At 36.2% G+C, this 18,976-nt stretch overlaps 1 protein-coding gene across 1 annotated transcript in view; it reads left to right on the plus strand.

Annotated features, from left to right (window-relative positions):
- The window catches only part of SLC2A13 (solute carrier family 2 member 13), a 359,809-nt gene that overhangs the window by 52,252 nt on the left and 288,581 nt on the right, over positions 1-18,976 (plus strand). The gene's annotated exons all lie outside the window — the stretch shown is intronic.

Here is an 18,976-nt window from a genome sequence, read left to right on the forward strand (position 1 = left end):
AACCTACCATTATGAATTGATATTTACAGGCTTTTAGCATTTAGGTGACATTTGTCATACTCTGTGTAATCTTTTGCAATATTTGTTTAAAAATGAATGTGGCAATAAATATGTATGGAGTTCTTGAATTGTATCAGTGATTGACAAGGTGTTTATGAACTGCAGATATAATTAACATCCTTTCTGGATTTAAGAGGCTACATTCTGACCTGAGTGAAAGAAAACCCACTCTTTAAAGGTATAGATTAAGCTGTATAAAAATATATTGTTATATATGTATATATAAATTTAAAATACACAAATTGTTCCTTGATCACTATTTGCCTTATTCTGAATCAAAAGAGATGAGAAAAATGTTTTTAAAATGCTTTGAAATATTTTCAAACTAAGTATTATAGAAACAAACTAATCTTATTGTTAGAGCTTAAAACTGTAATAGGCTCTGGATTTTGATATCATACTTCATAGTAATCAAAACAATAGATTCATGTAACTGTTCAGGGACATTTTGTCAAAAGTGCAGCAGATTACACAATATTCTCTTACTCTCTTGCTACTATGTATTACAACAGATGTTTATTGAATATCTCCTCTGTATGGGTGTTGGAGATACAATATTGAACAAGACAGGCTCTAGTACTTATACGCAGGGTGCTTACAGGGTAATTCTTAACAGCTGAAGAAAAAAGGGTTTGATATGATATGGATGTAGGGAATTAAGCTTCTCTGTGAACAGCACCATAAATCATGTGCCTTGATGAGCCATTAAAGACTGAGACTGATGAAGTTTTACTAAAAGTTATGTGAGAAAACTTAATGATGCCAATTAGGGCTATACCTGTGTCAGGACCATTAAAGAGAGGACACAATTCTTAAAGCATTAGGTTCTTCCTGCAGATGTTGCTAAACCACTTCTACCTTTGAAGGAATGAATCTCTGCCAAAGTGAGAAATTACTAGAGAAATGAAGAAACTGGACATTTCATCTTTCTTTTTCCACTTTGTAGATGAATAACTTACCAGCATAAACTGGTATAAGTTTTTCTTAGAAACTCAGTGGAAGTCAATTTTTCAACCCCACGTCTTTAAGTAGATCTAAAACACTTATTTACATTAAGTTAAAATTTTAGGGGTACCTGGGTGGCTCAGTTGGTTAAGTGTCTGACTCTTGGTTTCTGCTCAGGTCATGATCGATCTCAGGGTCATGAGATCTAGCCCCACGTTGGGCTCTGTGCTTATTAGCACGGGAGTCTGCTTGGGACTCACTCTTCCTCTCTCTCTGCCCCTTCCTCCTGTACTCTTTCTAAAATAAATAAATCATTTCAAAAAATTTTATTAATGTAAATAACATATATATGCTTTTATTAAAAATATTTTTAGGAGTGCCTGGGTGGCTCAGTCAGTTAAGCATCTGACCCTTGATTTCAGCTCAGGTCATTATCTCAAAGTCGTGAGATTGAGCCCCTTGTTGGGCTCCATGCTGAGCGTGGGGCCTGATTATGATTCTCTCTGACTCTGCATCCCCCCACCCCTGCTCATGCATGTGCATGAGTGCTCGCTAAAAAAAAAAAAAAAAAAAAAAAAAATTGTTTTTAAATGAAAAGAAAGTGCATTAGCCATGTTTTTTACTTAAGTATAGCAATTTAGATATCTTTTCTCAGCACTGGTTAGGAAAGAGAGATCATACAGTATTGAAGATAATTTATGAATGTGGTGTCCCTGTGTAGAAGTGGAGACCTTAGAACACTTTTCAGAGGCATGGTGACACAGTTATAGACAGACCTGGATTCACATCTGTTTTCTACCTCTCATTAGCTACAGACCTTGAACAAGTTACTTAGCTCCCTGAACTTCACTCCTGTAATTGTAAAAAATGGGATCAAAAGTATTTGTTAAGATTATTGTAGGATCTAAATTATTATATATAAAGTATTCAGCCCACTGTTTGGCATATGGCAGATGATCAATAAACAATGAATCACATTATTATTTACTATTCTGGTGAATGATTGCAGGATGGATACTATTATAGTTAAGTTTTGTAAGTGAGGTTGAAGGAAAACACATACTATGGCTTCTGTTTTCTTTATTGGTACAAATGAGGCTTGGAGGTGATAGGGAAGAGGCCTACAGAAAATAAATGTTAAATGCTTATAGCTGCCCTAGAAAGTAGAAGAAAGAAAAGACTAGAGACAAAAATGATTTTCCAAATAACCATGGGACCCCAGCTCAAGTTGGAGACATATATTTGCAGTAAAGCCGAATAGCATGCCTGTGTATGTTTTTCCCACAATACTAGACTGAAGGGTGAAAAAATAAAATATAAGAGGATGGGAAAACTAACTTGGGCTGGTAGTCAGCCAAATGCATTAACATACCAGATCACTTGGAACTCACTTATTGTTTGCATGAATACGCATTCACTTATGTCCACATGCAAATAAGTTTCCCTTTTTTAACTGGTGAATTTTCAGTGTGTTATTCTCTTCCAGTAGCTGCTATCCTTAGCAGCGTGTTTAATATCTCAAGACTCCTGGGCTAATAGGAGTGTGGTTACAAGCAAATAAAGGTTGAAGTACTACCTTAACATCAACTTTAGAACTGTCAGCAATTATAACTTATTTAAAATTATTAACAAGAAATAATTTATTTTTGTGCAGTATATTTCAGAAATCCTAATTAAAATGTGGGTGTAAATGTTACATATAGAATTTTTTCATACTCATATTTTTGCATATTATAAAGGAAGGTGTCCCCTATTTTCCAAGAGTTTTGACATTTTTAAAAATTTTTTTATTTTTTATTTTTTTAAAGATTTTATTTATTTTTTGACAGAGAGAGAGAGACAGCAAGAGAGGGAACACAAGCAGGGGGAATGGGAGAGGGAGAAGCAGGCTTCCCACGGAGCAGGGAGCCTGATGTGGGGCTCAATCCCAGGACCCTGGGATCATGACCTGAGCTGAAGGCAGTCACCTAACCAACTGAGCCACCCAGGCGCCCCCAAGAGTTTTGACATTTTAACATTATTTCTTTATTTCCCTTTTTGACTTTCATTGCCTCTGGACCTCTCTAGTTCAAGTTACCAAACATTTGGTGTTATTACTATATAACCAGTGTCCCAGATTTTACTAGCTTACATTGGAGTGATGAACAGTTTTAGAGTCTGTTAGCAAGTACTATTTGATCCTAACCAAGATCTTGAGATACTGGTGGAACTGATATATTCACAATTTGCAGATTAAAAAAATGCTAAGAGAAGTTAAAGATTTGGTTGAGGACATGTAGCTGTTACATAGAAGAGTTTAGAGCCAGTTCTTCTTACTTGAAATCTAACTACTTTCTTCCTCATTTTACTTCCAATAGTTTATAATTTAAAGTGTAGTTATTGAAAATTCTTACAATAGTGATCAGATGAAGACTTATAGAAGATGAAACTGATTAATTAGACAGAAAAACTTATTAGCCTTTGATGTTCTTGAAAAACGAACTCCTCTTTTGTGCCAAAGGGGTCAAAGCTACTGTTCTCTTATTTGGATATCCTAGAAATAAATTGTTTTCTGCTGAACAACTAGAAGATTAGTTTTTTTAGAAAAAAGAATTGCCAGTAGAAAATTGAACCTTGGTATTTGTCTAGCACTCTTGCATTATTATACATTCTTTGCTGGGAAAAATGTCATCCGGCTTCATGAGGAAAGAGGAATAAGGACTTTGAAGAGATCATTAATGATTACAATTTTGTAAAAACAACTTTATTGTGATATAATTCACATATCATTCAGTTTACCCATTTAAAATGTATAATTCAGTGGCTTTTAGTACATTCACAGAGCTGTGCAGCCATCAGTGCAATCAAATTTAGAATATTTTCATTACCCCAGAGGGAAACTTTGTCTCCTTAGTTGTCACCCCCAGGTGACAACTCCTTCCAGCTCCTGCCAGGTCAAGGCAATCATTAATCTACTTCTTGTCTCTGTAGATTTGCCTATTCTGGATATTTCATATAACATCATGTGGTCCCTTGTTGACTGGCTTCTTTCACTGACCATTTTTTCAAGGTTCATTCATATTGTAGAATGTGTAAGTATTTCATTTCTTTTTATTCACAAATAATGTGGATATACCACATTCCATTTATCCATTTATCAGTTGATGGACATTTCCACTTTTTGGCTATTACAAATAATGGTACTATGAACATTTCTGTACAGCTTTTAGGGAGGACATGTTTTCAGTTCTCTTGAGTATACACCTTGGAGTGGAACTGCTGGGTCATGTGGTAACTATGTTTAGCCTTTCGAGGAACTGGCAGACTGTTCTCCAAAGTACTGCACTATTTTATATTCCCACTTAGCAGTGCATGAGAATTCCAGTTTTTCTGCATTCTAGTAAACATTTATTATCTGTCTTTTTGATTATCATCATCTTAGGTGGGTGTGAAGTGGCATCTCATTGTGGTTTTGATTTGCATTTCCCTGATGACTCATGATGTTGAGAAAGATTTTATTTTTACCTAACATATTACAGTGCTTACAAAGATGGCAGAGGTATTTTAGTAGTTGGTATTAATGATATAAAGTTTTATCACTGCCTTTTTCTGTGCTGACAGTTTTTAGTCTTGCTTATTTGAACATAGATTCACTCACTACACTTTAAGCAAATGAAGGTTTCCTTTTTTTCACTGCCACATCAAAGCCTGGCATGTCGCAGGCCCTCAGTAAATATATATAATAGAGTAAATTTCACAGCTTCCACTGTGAAGGTATAAAACACTTACCTGGGCATGCCACTGGTTAAATGTTTCACAGCCTCTCCATTTCCCAGAGGAAATAAAAAATCAGGCTCTTACCCTGGTTTGTGGTGTCTTCCATTATCCAATCTGTGCCTGCTTTTCTAGATTGTTTTTAACTTCTCGGTGCCTCCCTCCCTCTTCCACTTGCTGTTCCTCCTTTAAATCTCTGCTTTGTATATCGTGTGAAGCTGTTTCTGTCCCCTTGTCCTTTCACAAGACTTTGTACATAGCTTCACTGTTTTATACGCTTATTATTTTGAACTGGTTACTTTTTTGTCTGTCTCCTAATTCACTTTGGAACTCCTGAGTGTCATTGACTTTGTACTCGTTTTTAGATCTAACGAAGAGCCTGGAACATAGAAAATGCTCAGTTAATGTTTATTGAACTGAACTGAATTGATTCAGCTCTAGGGAAGGCATTCTTAACTAAAGTGAAAAGGTATTGATTTTTAAACCAAAATACCAATTCATTAATGTATATTGAGGAATACATTTACTTCATAGATGGCTGGAAAAATAAATTATTAATCATAAGTGTTTCTTATTAAGGATAAAAATCAGAGAATGAAAATTAGTTTCTGAGCCCTTGTAGCTTTCCATCCTTCAAAATAATATGCCTCTGTGGCTCCAGAACACTTTTTGTTCTTCTTTTTTGGACAGAGCTGGTTTTCAAATTAGTATTCCTCTATTTATGATTACATAAACCATCATGTGACTTATAATAAGACTGGTATATCTATACAGGGGCTAAATTATTCTCTTTTATGTTGATTTTTGTTCATTTTATTCTCAGATTTAATTTTTTAAAATTAGAGTTATCTCACTAGCCCATGCACAACCATTTGGTAAGTGAGTGTGCTAGGTATTTTCACATTTTTCATCATTTACATCATGCTTTTTTTGTGTGCTAAGGAAGCAGAGATTGAGGAAATGTAAGTGTTGAATGAGAAGCAGAGTATTAGTGTTAGTAACATCTGTATGAGAGATTTTTCTGGGATATCTTCAGGCTAATTCATGGACGGTGTGAGACTTGTGCTGAGTTATTTGAAGAATTGGCGGACAGAGGTGGAAATGGGGGCAGAATATAGGCTAGGTGAGGGCAGGATCAGGAGGCTTGAAAGTGGGGTAATGAAGCGAATGAGATACGGGAGCCAGATTCTAGAAGTCTGTAAATTCTAGGCTTCGAGGTTTTGAACTTCTATCTACAGGCAAAGGGAAACTATTTTAGAGCAGAGCATGCTATAAAGTAAGTCAAAGATTAATATGAGCATGATGCCCGGAATTTATTGGAACTCTTGGCTCCTGGATGGTTGCAGAGAACATATTTGTGAGGCTGTCACCAGAATATAGGTGTGAGGTAGTGAGGTGTGTTGCTCTTGGAGACACCAGTTAGTATAGGAATCATTCAGTCATTCAAGAAAAACTTGTTGGGGGGCACCTTCTGTATACTATGCTGTACATGCTACTAGAGATAGATGAATAAGAAGTGTACCTGTTCTCAGGCACCTCAAAGACTAATGGGGAGACTTTTTCATTAGCCTCTTAATTAAATGATGGATAGTGTTATGAGAGCTCTTAGGCTGTGTGAATAACTTAGCTTTATGCTGGAAAGATACTTGAGCTGAGTCTTTATGAATAAGAGAGTTCTAGACATCGTGAGGGAGAAAGAAATTCTAGGTGGAATATAACTTTCAAAAGCCCGGTAAGTAGTGTGAAAGGGCCAGTCATATGTGGGCAATAGTGAGAAGTTTTAAAGTAGCTAGCTGGAGGGCTATGATGACAATCTGGGAGTTTGAAGGTAGAAAGGTAGTCTTCAGTGGGTATGAATAGAACTTTAAATCCCTTGCACTCTCTTTAGTAGTACTTTGAATCAAATTTATTGAAAGTACAGGTGATTATTTTTAAAATAATCACTTTGGGATGAAAAATGAGTCTCTCTCCCCGCTAATATTTTACAATTTAAAAAATCATGTCGATAAGATGCTTTTGAGAATGATATTTCAAAAAGGTGATATTTCTAAACAAATTTATGCTGGGGAAAGTGTTCTTACAATTTAGTGCTCAGAGATCAGTGGTGTTTGGCTCCATACAAAATACAGAGTATAAAGCGGTCTTAAAAATCTAACTGTGCAGTGGCCGCTTTAAGAAAGATGGATTTGGCTAACAGCTTGATTACAAGTTAATATCTTAATGCTGAAGATACTTGTAATTTCATTGTTGACAGAATTAGGATATGAGACTCTTTATCATAAAGATATCGATAGTGTTGTGGGAGGAATAGGTTGAAGACTTGCTTTCACAGCACATAAATTAATTTATCTGAGCTCTAATATCTTTATGTAGCTAATGCTTCAGCAGTTCTACAGTGTAATTATTAGGATCAGACGAGTTAATGGCTGTGAACATATGTACAAACTCTTAAATACTAGTAGATACTCTTTGCTGTCATCTCCAGAAAGTCTTAGGTTGATTTTCTATCTTGTATCTAACACTGGCAATAAAAATTTCCCTCACATTCAGTCATCTGATTTTTTTTCCAGGTAAACAGTATATATAGTTTGCTAATGAGAATGCTTTGTATAAGACTAATCTGTCCTGAAGATGACTATTATAAACCACAAACAGAATTTTAAAAACTGTTTAGGACACTGGAAAACTCCAGCTCCAAGAATAGGTTGAAACTGAAGGGGATTTGATTCTTTTTTTTTTTAAAGATTTTATTTGGGACACCTGGGTGGTTCAGTCGTTAAGCGTTTGCCTTCAGCTCAGGTCATGATCTCAGGGTCATGGGATCGAGCCCCGCATTGGGCTCCCTGTTCAGCGGGGAGCCTGCTTCTCCCTCTCCCGCTCCCCCCTGCTTGTGTACTCTCTCTTGCTGTGTCTCTCTCTGTCAAATAAATAAATAAAATCTTTTTAAAAAGATAAATAAAAAAGATTTTATTTATTAGAGAGAGAGGGGGAGAGAGAGGTGGAGAGAGAGAGGTGGAGAGAGAGAACGTGCACAGAGGGAGAGGGAGAAGCAGGCTTCCCGCTGATCAGAGAGCACAATGCGGGGCTCGATCCCAGGACCCTGAGATCATGACCTAAGCCGAAGGCAGATGCTTAACCAACTGAGCCACGTAGGTGCCCCAGGGGATTTGATTCTTGAATGGCTCATGGTGAGTCTACATTTATGGCTTTTTACTTCAGGCAGCCCTTAATCCATAATGGACAGCTAGAACTTAAGTAGAAAACTACAGTTTTATTGGCTTATGGTCTCAGTGGCTAGAGTTTGGGGCGGTCGGAGTGGGGTGGAATTTGAGGGTGGAATTCCAGGAAAAGAAGGATCCATAGAGGAGGAAGCCCTCCAAATCTGAATATTAATTTGCTGCAAATGTTTTACTGACCTTAGAACTCTGAATATATAGTAGAAATTCCACGGAGCCTGTGGAAGACAAGTTATAAGATGATAAAAGCTGGGAGAGATTTTATTTCCTGCCTGTATGAGGAGTGCTATATTTGGAGTTTGAAACTTGAGAGTACAGCTCAGGCTTTCCATTAGAACTACAGAAGGGCTGGGCCTTAGAAGTAAAGACTTTGTTGCATGATTAAGGGTTTGCTCTAAGACCAAAACTAAATCAGATTCACACTAACCAAGTATAAAACCGAGCCTTCACAAACTCAAGGGGGCTGAGAGGAAAAAGTCTACATCATTCAGAAGGAGAGAATAAAATCTAGAGTCTCTACAGTTTGTCATTCACGATACTCAGAACACAAAAAATTATTAGACGTGAATAAACAGAACTTACGACACGTAACTAAAAGAAAAACTGGACAATATAGACAGTCCTCAAGATAACTCAGATGTTGAAATTAGCAGAAAAGGACTTTAAAGCAGATGTTATTAAGGTGTTGAAGGACTTAGCAAACAAAGATAGTCATACTGAGTGACCAAATGGTGAATCTCTGCAAAGAAATGCAACCTGTAAGAAATAAAACCGAGACGAACCATGAGAGACTATGGACTCTGAGAAACAAACTGAGGGTTCTAGAGGGGAGGGGATGGGGGTTGGGTTGCCCTAGTGATGGGTATTAAAGAGGGCACATACTGAATGGAGCATTGGGTGTTATACGTGAACAATGAATCATGGAACACTACATCAAAAACTAATGATGTAATGTATGGTCATTAACATAACATAATAAAAAAAGTGAAAAAAACAAATAGAAATTCTAAATAGTGTAAGTGCAATCTCTGAAATTATAAATTAACATCTAAAAAATTTATTGGGTGGACTTAACAGCAAGTTGAAGATGACAGAAGATAGGACCTGGAAACTTGAAGGCAGATCCATGGCTACCACCTAATCTGAAAAAGAGAAAATAATAAAGTTGAAAAAGAGGCCTCGGTGACCAAAGGCACAATGTCGAATATTCTTATATACCTCTAATTAATACTAAGTAGTCTAATATACATGTAATTGAAATCTAAGAAAGAAAGAATGGGGGGAAAATATATTAAAAAAAATAATAATGGCTGCAAACTTTCAAAATGTGATGAAAACACTAAGTATTGATTCCAGAATACAGTGAATCCCAAGTAGGATAAATATAAAGAGTATACACAGGCGTATCATAATCAAATGGCTGAAAACAGAAGATACATACAGAGAAAGTTAGGATCCAAAAAGAAAAAAGACATGTTACGTGAAGAGGAGCAGCAAGACAAATGATGGCTGACTTTCCATCAGGAAGGAACAATGGGGGGTCTGGAGACAATGTCCAGTTGACCTTGGACAACATGGTTTTGAACTGCATGGGTCCACGTAACAGATTTTTTCAACAAATACAATATAGTACTGTAAATGGATTTTCTCTTATCATTTTCTTAGTAACATTTTCTTTAGTTTTTTTAAGAATACAGTACATAATACAACTCACATACAAAATATGTGTTAATCGAATGTTACTGGTAAGGCTTCCAGTCAACAGTAATCTATTAGTAGTTAAGTTTTTAAGGGAGTCAGAAGTTATATTTGGATTTTTGACTGCCCAGGATGAGTGCCCCTCACTCCCATGTTGCTCAAAGGTCAACTGTACTGAAAGAAAAATGTCAGTCCAGTAGGAGAATATCCTTCAAAAATATAGGTAAAATAAAAACACTTTCAGATAAAGTAAAATTAAGAGAATCTCACCACCAGACCTGCACTGTAAGAAATGCTAAGGGAAATTCTTCTGACTGAGGGAAATGACCCTTGATGAAAGCCCATCTACAGTAAGGAAGAAGAGCACCAGCTATCATAAATAGGAGGCTAAATATAAAGGACTTTATTTTTTTCTTTCAATTTTTTCAAAAGACATATGACTTTACATTTAAATGTAATGTACTTAGCTATAAAATATATGACAACAGTAAAAACGTTAGAGGAAGTAAAATGGAAATTATCTATGTTTCTCAAGAGTTACAGTTTTATCTCTAAGTAGTAAAGATACATATTTTTATCCCCAGAACAACCACTAGAGTATATTATAAAAAGATATAGCTAAGAAGCCATTATAAGAATTAAAATGGAAGGGCATCTGGCATTATAAGAATTGAAACAGGGCTCAGTCAGTTGAGCATCCGACTCTTGGTTTCGACTCAGGTCATGATCTTGGGATCATAGGATCAAGCCCCATGTTGGGCTCCTCACTCAGTGGGAGTCTGCTTCGTTCCCTCTCTCTCTCCCTTTCCCCCTCTTCTCTCCCCCTCTCTCTCTCAAATAAATCTTAAAAAAAAAAAATTAAAATGGAGGGATGCTTGGGTGGCTCAGTCACTTATGTGTCTGCCTCTTCATTTTGTCTCAGGTCATGATCTCAGGGTCGTAAGATCAAGCCCTGTGTCCAGCTCCATGCCTGGCGTGGAGCCTGCTTAAGATTCTCTCTCTCCCTCACCCTGTCCCTCTGCCTCTCTTCCACTCCCAGCTCACACTCTCTCTTTAAAAAAAAAAAAAAAAAAAAAGGATATTTAAAATATTTGGATAAGCTGAACAAAGGCAAGAAAGGAAGAACACAAGAATAAAGAACAGATGAAACAAATGGAAGGCAAGTAACTAACAAATGGTAGACTTAAAACCCAATTATTGCAATAATTATAAAATGTAAAAAATGTTCATTGTGCACAAAAACATGACACAAGTCTATATTGTCTAAAAGTGACACAATTTAAGTATGATGCCACAGATAGGTTAAAAGTAAAAGAGTGGGCAGAGATATACTATACAAACACCAGGTATAAGAGAGTTGGTGTGGCTTTGTTAATAATCACACAAAGTGGCGGCTGGCCGGTTAGCTCAGTTGGTTAGAGCGTGGTGCTAATAATCACACAAAGTAAGACTTTAAGACAAGTAGTATTTCCAGAGATAAAAAGGGACATTTCATAATGATAATAGAGCCAACTAGTCAGAAATATAATAAATAATAAAGACTAGAAGTCAATGTAATAGAAAGATAAGCAGTAGAAAAAATGTTGATTCTTTGTAAAGATTCATAAAATTGATAAGCTGATATGACTGATTAAACTGATAAAGAAAAAAGCTAAAGCACAAGTTATCAATATCAGGAGTAAAAGAGTGCATCATTACTATGGACATTATTAGGATAATGAGGGAATACTTTGAATGACTTTGTGCCAATAAATTCAACAACTTAGGTGAAATGAGCATATTGCTTGAAGATCAGGACCCTGCTGAAAACTGACACAAGGTAAAATGGAAAATCTGAATACCCCTGTATTTATTAAATAAATTGAATCATTATTAGTAGCCTACCTGCAAAGCAAAATCCAGGCCCAGATGGTTTCAGTGGTGAATTCTGTAAAATATTTAGGGAAGAAGTAGCTCCAAGCTTAAACAAAAGCTTTAAGAAAATAAAGATGGAAGGAATGCTTCCCAGCTTGGATTCTGAGGACAGCATAACTTTAATATGGCCTAAGCTATTACAAGAACAAAAAACTCTAGATACTGATCGAAAATATCCTTACAAAATAGTAGCAAATCAAACTAATTTCTGGAATGATGGAAATGTTCTGATTTTTTATTGGGATGGTGGTTATAAGGGCATATATATTTTTCAAAACTGTTAGAATGGTATACCTTGGATCTCTTCATTTTATTATATGGAAATTGTACCTAAAAATTGTTGACCTGCACCTTCTGTTAGTTCCCTCCATTATATCCCTTTTCTGCATTGGCCAGTGACTAATTTAATGTTGCTTCTGCCATGACACTTTTTCTAACAGCCTCTGTTGAAATAACTTTTGTCCTTGTTCCTACACTCAAAACCTCAGTCATAGCAATTAAATATAATCCTATTTTGTTTGATGATTACTAGTGTATAAGCTCCTTGAAGTAAAGGATGTCTGCTAATCATTATATCTCCCAAATCCCTAGCCCAGAGCTTTGGATATGGAAGATTTTCAGAGTGACCAAAAAAAAAAAAAAAAAAAAAAAAAAAGATATGTGTGGGTGTGGTTGTGTGTGCATTATTTCTAACGTTAGAACTATGCATTTTGTGTAAGTTAATTGTATTTTGCCATGTAGTGTAAAACTACTTAATATCTGTGCAAAACACATTCATTTGTTTAATATCACATCTTATTCTGTCAAAGTAAGTATATTTTGCTGCTTCTAATATAATCACAACACTCTAAATAAACTTGACCAAACTACCTACCCGATATACCAATATCAAATCACTTTGAGGCATTTCCCCTACCTACACAGAGTTAATATTTTCTTATGTTTACATATTTGGCAAGATTTTCTGTTAATAGTTTACACAGACTCATTCACCAGGTAACACAAAAGTTGATCATTTGCTGATCATATATCACCTGCGTTTTACTTGAAAGATTCCAACTAGGACATACTGATTTTTTTTCTTATAATGTACTTTCAGCCTTGGTCTCATGTTTACTCTCTAGCCACCATCAGATTATCAGATATGTCAGTCATCAATTTTGATGTTCTATGTGGTCTTTGAAGGCAGAAGGAAATTAATTTACCAGCCTGGGATCTCTATTATTTTAATTTCTTATCTGTTAAAATGGAGTTGTGAATCCTGCACTAAAATTGAAAAATATATTAACAGGTGAGTTGTAGTTATAGCAGGTGGCTAAATTCATTGTTACCCTTTTGCATCTAAAACTTGCATTAAGTGGAAACATAGTACATAAGTTATAATTTTTTTAAGACTTTATTTGTCAGAGAGAAAGAGTGCGTGCATACAAGCAGGGGGAGTGGCAGGCAGAGGGAGAAGCAGACTCCCCACTGAGTAGGGAGGCTGATGCGGGTCTCGATCCTAGGACCCTGGGATCATGACCTGAGCTGAAGGCAGACGCTTAACCGACTGAGCCATCCAGGCCTCCCCATAAATTATAATTTCTGTCTGGTGATTATTATGTAAATGTCTTGTGACTGATATATGATGGTGAGCGTTTCTTTTGTAAATCCAGTAATAGAGATCTTTTAGTAAATGCATAACTCATGATTATTAAGTATATGAGAAGTAACAGTGAAGTCAGGTAGCTCAAGATGTAGGGCTGAAGGAACAGTGTTCTTGAATGTGGTTTGAAAGGGTTGGATTATGCCTTTTTAAGGGGAAAACATTTCATTACCCTAAACAAGGTAAATGATATATATTGGAAAGTTCCAGCTTGGGGGATGTTTCTGGATTTACACAGCACTACACTATCTCTGCTTTAAGTGCTTCATGATGCTTAATGATTGGCATAGAGTTTGGCACTTAATGTACATTAAGGTGATGTTTGTTGGGTAAACATCTTAGAATAACAGCTCAGATAGATCATAGGAATTCAGCCTTACCTTTCCAAGCAATACAGTAAATCTTCATTAGGTAACACTTTCGAAGAATTTACTAATTCTAACTGCTGACGCTTTTTATTTTCAGTGAGCTGTTTCAGCAAAAAATGGTTGAGTTTATTTCATAGTTCTATGTAAAAGGATGCCAGTTGGAAACTGTAGAGTTTTAATGAATAAGGTTTAGTATCTTAATATTTATGATATTCCTCTTTTATGTGCTATTCAGAAAGGGCTAACATGAACATGATTTCTAAATCAATAGGAAATATAAATGGAAGGCAAGCTACAAGACAGGATGGAAATAAAACTATCAGAATTATAAATACAGTTTTGTCACGTTTTTTTTTTTCAGTGTATTCTAAGACAATATTGGATATTAGAGAATATTGCTAATATTCAAACTTCAGAGATTGTCACTGAACCAATCTGAGTGTTTTAAAAAATAGCAAGATTCTCTGTGACTAGAATATAAGGTGGAGATTTGGTTGAAAAATACATTTAGCTATGTGAGGTTGGGAGACCAGTAAGGAAGTGATTATTGAATTGCACCTTAATGCTCTCATGGTCTATTGGGATAATTGGCTAACTGACCGCAGTGTCCAAAAAAACCTTTACACACTTATCAGAGTGGAGTGTCTTCCCTTAGTAGAACTTAAGAGCTGTAAAAACAATTGCATACAATTTGCTTTAAATATATTGTAATACAGCTCTCTTAGCTATGATAGTTTTTCTAGAATAGCTTGATTTATAATTAAAACCATAAATCATACAGCTCTTATACTGTAAGGTATTGGGAACTTAAGGAAAAAGAGAGGAGAAAAATAAACAGCATGTAGATGCAAGATATAATTCCTCACTCTTGCACAATTCCTTTTGGAAGGGGAGAAGCTTGGAGAGGCCTTTAGGAGGCAGAGATTGAAAAACAAAATGCAGTGGAAAGCAATGTTAGATCTCTCATGTCCCTCATATAAAATATTTTAAAAGGATCAAATCAAAAAAAATTTTTTTTTTTTTTTGCACCCAGTCATCTTTTAAACTATCTCCGGCCATGTTACCTATATTTTCCCTACATGAAAAATGTATGTGTATGTTGAAAATGAAATTCAAATTCAGTTTGGCACCGTGTTCAAGCAGTACAAGTTTGCCCATACAAATGAAATATTTTCTTTTAATTCATAGTTGATTATTTTCATAGTTGAATATATTCCATTTGCCACCAGCAAGTCTGTGTTTTCCCTTCCCATGGGTGCCTTTGTGTCAGGTACTGTGCTCTGTATGACTGGGGGTGACTGTTCCCAGGTAGCCCCTTTGCCATGTTATTCTGCAGTGCTTTAATACATTTAACAGAGGTGAGTGAATAATAAAACTTAAAGTGATCCTCGAAAGTCTTTAAACATGAGGTTAAGGTAAATTATTGCACAGTTCTGTGGGAGAATTTCTGCAAAATTAAGTTAACTAATCACTAAACATTTATTATAGCTTGTCTTACAGTAAACATTATTGGAAGCCAGATTGCCTAGATTTTATTTTATTTTTCAATTTTTTAAAAGATCTTATTTTAGAGAAAGAGAGCAGGGTGGGGAGGGGCAGAGGGAGAGGGAGAGAGAATCTCAAGCAGACTCCCTGCTGAGCATGGAGCCTGACACAGGGCTTGACCCCAGGACCCTGAGATCATGACCTGAGCTGAAATCAAGAGCCAGATGCTTAACTGACTGAGCCACCCAGGTGCCCCAAGAGTACCTAGATTTTAATCCTAGTTCCACTGCATACCAGTTCTTCATCTAATTTATACCTGGTTTCTTTGTCTTTAAAATAATGATACCCACTTCATAGGGTCGTTGTGAAGACAAATTAATGTTTCTTAAGCCCTTTGAACAGTGTTTGGCATATAGTAACTAGTGCTGTGTATTAGCTATTACTATTGCCACTATTAAGTGATTACATGTCTAAGCTCCATTCAAGTAGATTTTTTTAAAATGTATTTGGAACATAATCATCACCCTGTGGAACTACTAGAGAATAAGTAATGTGTTCATCATGTTATCAGTAGACTATGTTATCAGATAACCATTTTCTTATCAGAGAAGTAGGGCAATTATGAACTACACAGTTCTGTATCTCACATGGCCATCTTTTAGAGGATACTTTCTTCAGGGTTGTAGGTGAGAGCAGTATGATTCCTTTAAAACAAGAATGGTGGCAAATATGGATTCCAGGCAGGACCTATTTGGTTTTATGTGGGGTACCACCAGGGGAAGGGCTGTCACCTGGGAATGCTGGATCTTGGATTCACAGAGCTTTGGTTCTTGGCACTGGGAAGAAGGCTTAACCTGAGGTAAAATAGCTGGGCTTGTCTCCTTTGGTGGTAGCTGTCCCAGCCACACCGTTTGAAAGCATTGCTCACCATTTGAGGGCCCATCCTTAGTTTTCTGGTAGGCAGGTGCTGATATAGCTAGTTGGACCAGAAAATAGCTCATCTGTTCACTTCACTTGAGAAAGTTTAAAAAGATATCTCTGTGAGTGATCAGGATGCCACAGAAGAGTCTAAAGAATTTTAGAATTCCTGAAAGCTTGGCATTTTTGCTCCAGTCAACCTACTTTCCCTTTCTGTCAGCTTGGTGTGCCTCCAGAAGATAAATAGCCTTTGCCTTATAGTATGGACCTTGGGCGATTACTGTTCACTTTCACCCCCTGGGTTTTTAAAAACACTTAGATCAGTGGTTCTTAGCCCTAACTGCACATTAGCACCACCTGGGGAGCTTTTAATAGAATTTCCTGGGCCTGGAGCCCAGACCAATTAATCAAAATCCTGGGTGGGTAGGGCCTGGACACTGGTATGTTTTAAAAGTCTCCCTCCCCTCTCTTCCTAATGTGAAGCCAGGGTTTAGAACCCTTGATTTAACTTATAATAATGAGATCTCCCATATCAGTAGGTAACACTTCTTTGTGGGATTGACTGCCCTGGTTTGTCAATAGACTGTTTGTCTTATTAGTATATTTTTTGTCATTCATGTGGTTCCTGATTTCCTTGGATTTCAAGGACTCAGAGTGAGCCCCAAATACATACTGCCTTAACTAAGCCTATAGAGTTCTTGCTCTTTTAGTCTCATGATACAATTTTCATCAGTAACACAGCAAAGCAATCTCTTTATTTTTTTCCTGTTCTCCAATCTGTACATCATCAGAGCAACAGTTTTTCTTCAAGAAAGAAATTGGTTAGTTCTACCTACTGACTTTTGGGTGGATGATACAGCCACTATAGATAAGTTGCATTAAATTGATAGGTGAGGGAGTCAGGGAGGTAAAAACAGTTTTTACTGGGTGCCCTCTCTGTTCTAGGTACCAACTGTATGGTTTCATTTAATTCTCTCAGCAGTCCTATGAAATAGATGCTGTCACCTGTGTGTTAAAATATTAAATAACTAGACAAGGGTTTTGTGGTTAGTATGCCCAGGGCTGAATAGAGAACCCAGGTCTGTTCCTGTGCTCTTCCCATCATAAACCACAGCTACCCCCTCATCTTATGTATTTGGTCTCTACAGAGCCTTGGAAATTTATTATTATCAAAATACTTTTATCATTGTTTGGGAAGAAAACATTTCCTCCACCCTTCAGAGTTCCTCTGCCTGGTCAGAGAATTAAATTGACATGAGGTCACTTAATAAGAGACAAAAGTTTAATGACCTGTATACTTCCTGTATAAATGGGAGAGACCCACATAAAACTGAATAACTCCCCAAAATGGCCAAAGCCATCACCATCTTCATCTATAGACAAAAAAGGATGTTGGGGGTGGGGAGTCAGTTAAGACAGGTTACCAGGAAAAGCACAGTAAACAAGGGTAAGGTTGTGATACAGATTTAAGTTTTACCTTCTTTGATAAGATTTCTGAAGACTAAGTCATCTCTCTCCTCCTGGTAGAAGGAGACACCCTTATAAATGGAGGTTTCCCTTGTAAATGTAAATGCTTCTTACAAAAGGGTAACTTCTATTTGGTTTTCAGAGCTTTTGCTGTGTTTGCAGTTTCTTAAAGATAATCAGCCTAAAATAATCATTATGCCAAAGAGACTCATTTTGGGGCAGCAAATTCTGTACATCATGAAAGGTAATCAAAATGTAGTAAAATAAGCTTTGTTTTACTTCTAGAAGAGCAGCATTAGGACGTAAATGTATAAAACATGTTTTATTTTGCCTAGTCTCTGGAACCAGGCTTCAATATCCTTAAAGGTTGGCAGCTGGGTGCCACCCACCTTAGTGTTAGGGCATTGAATTGTATATTTCAGACCTAGACTCTTGGATTTTAAAGGACTGGAAAGCTGAAGTAGCCTGTCTTCTATAGCTTGCTTTAGAAACACGCTAATATGTATTTTTGCAATTTTCTTTTTGTGTTTCCCTTTTCTTCCCTTCTCCTTTTCTTTTAGTTTTTAGAAATACCATGTCCTAAGATTAAATAGTGAGTAATAAAGTGCACAGTATTATGTGGGCATCTTTTGGCCTGAAAATGTTTCAGTTTCTATATTCATTTCAAGTGCTGCTTTGAAGTACCCTGTGCAGCCCTTTAATCTTAATTCATCACTAAGGGGGTTTCCTTGAAAAAGGAAAGATCATGAAAAATATAGAGAAATGACACATAGGCTTCCATTTTTAGGATTTTAGAAATTTATTTCCTAATCCAATATATTTGGTATTTGTCTTTTATCGCTTTTCTTTTACATAATTGGCAGTAATTGGCAATACAATTGTGTATAACCTTTTCTTCAAGAGAACACAAGTCAATAAAAATGTCATTCATTTATAGCAATAAAACATACATTAAAGTAACACATTTGGTTGTACAAGTTAGCATCTTAAGAGGAAGCTGCCACAAGCATGCATTTGTGTGAGCCAATCTCAGCTCTCATCTGGTTTTCAGATGAGACATCTTCTTCAGAAAAAGTCTGATTATATCTGGAATAACAAACAGTTTAATTGGAAGGAATTACCTTGCAACTAAGTTTGCAGAGCTAAATGATCCAGAAGAATTGCTACATGAACCAGTGCTATACAAATGTGAAGTATACTTATTTTCTATCTAGCTAATACAGGAAGTTTAGATGTATAGCTGCTTTTGTATGTTTCTTAAAATATTTACTAAGTGCCTACTGTGTGCAAGGTATTTTATTAGGTTCTTTGTCAAATACAAAGTTAAATACACTATCAAATGGGACAGGTATATAATACAAGGTATACTGACGTAAGTGGAGGTTAAACACTGTTTTGTAGGTTAACAGAGGAAGGAATGATTAAGTATTGGTATAATTATCACAGCCTATGGATTAAAGTATAAAACACTTTTAATGAGATTTTAT

Source organism: Mirounga leonina, unplaced genomic scaffold (genome assembly GCF_011800145.1).
Source record: "Mirounga leonina isolate KUSES-001 unplaced genomic scaffold, KU_Mleo_1.0 Mir_201, whole genome shotgun sequence".
Lineage (NCBI taxonomy): Eukaryota > Metazoa > Chordata > Mammalia > Carnivora > Phocidae > Mirounga > Mirounga leonina.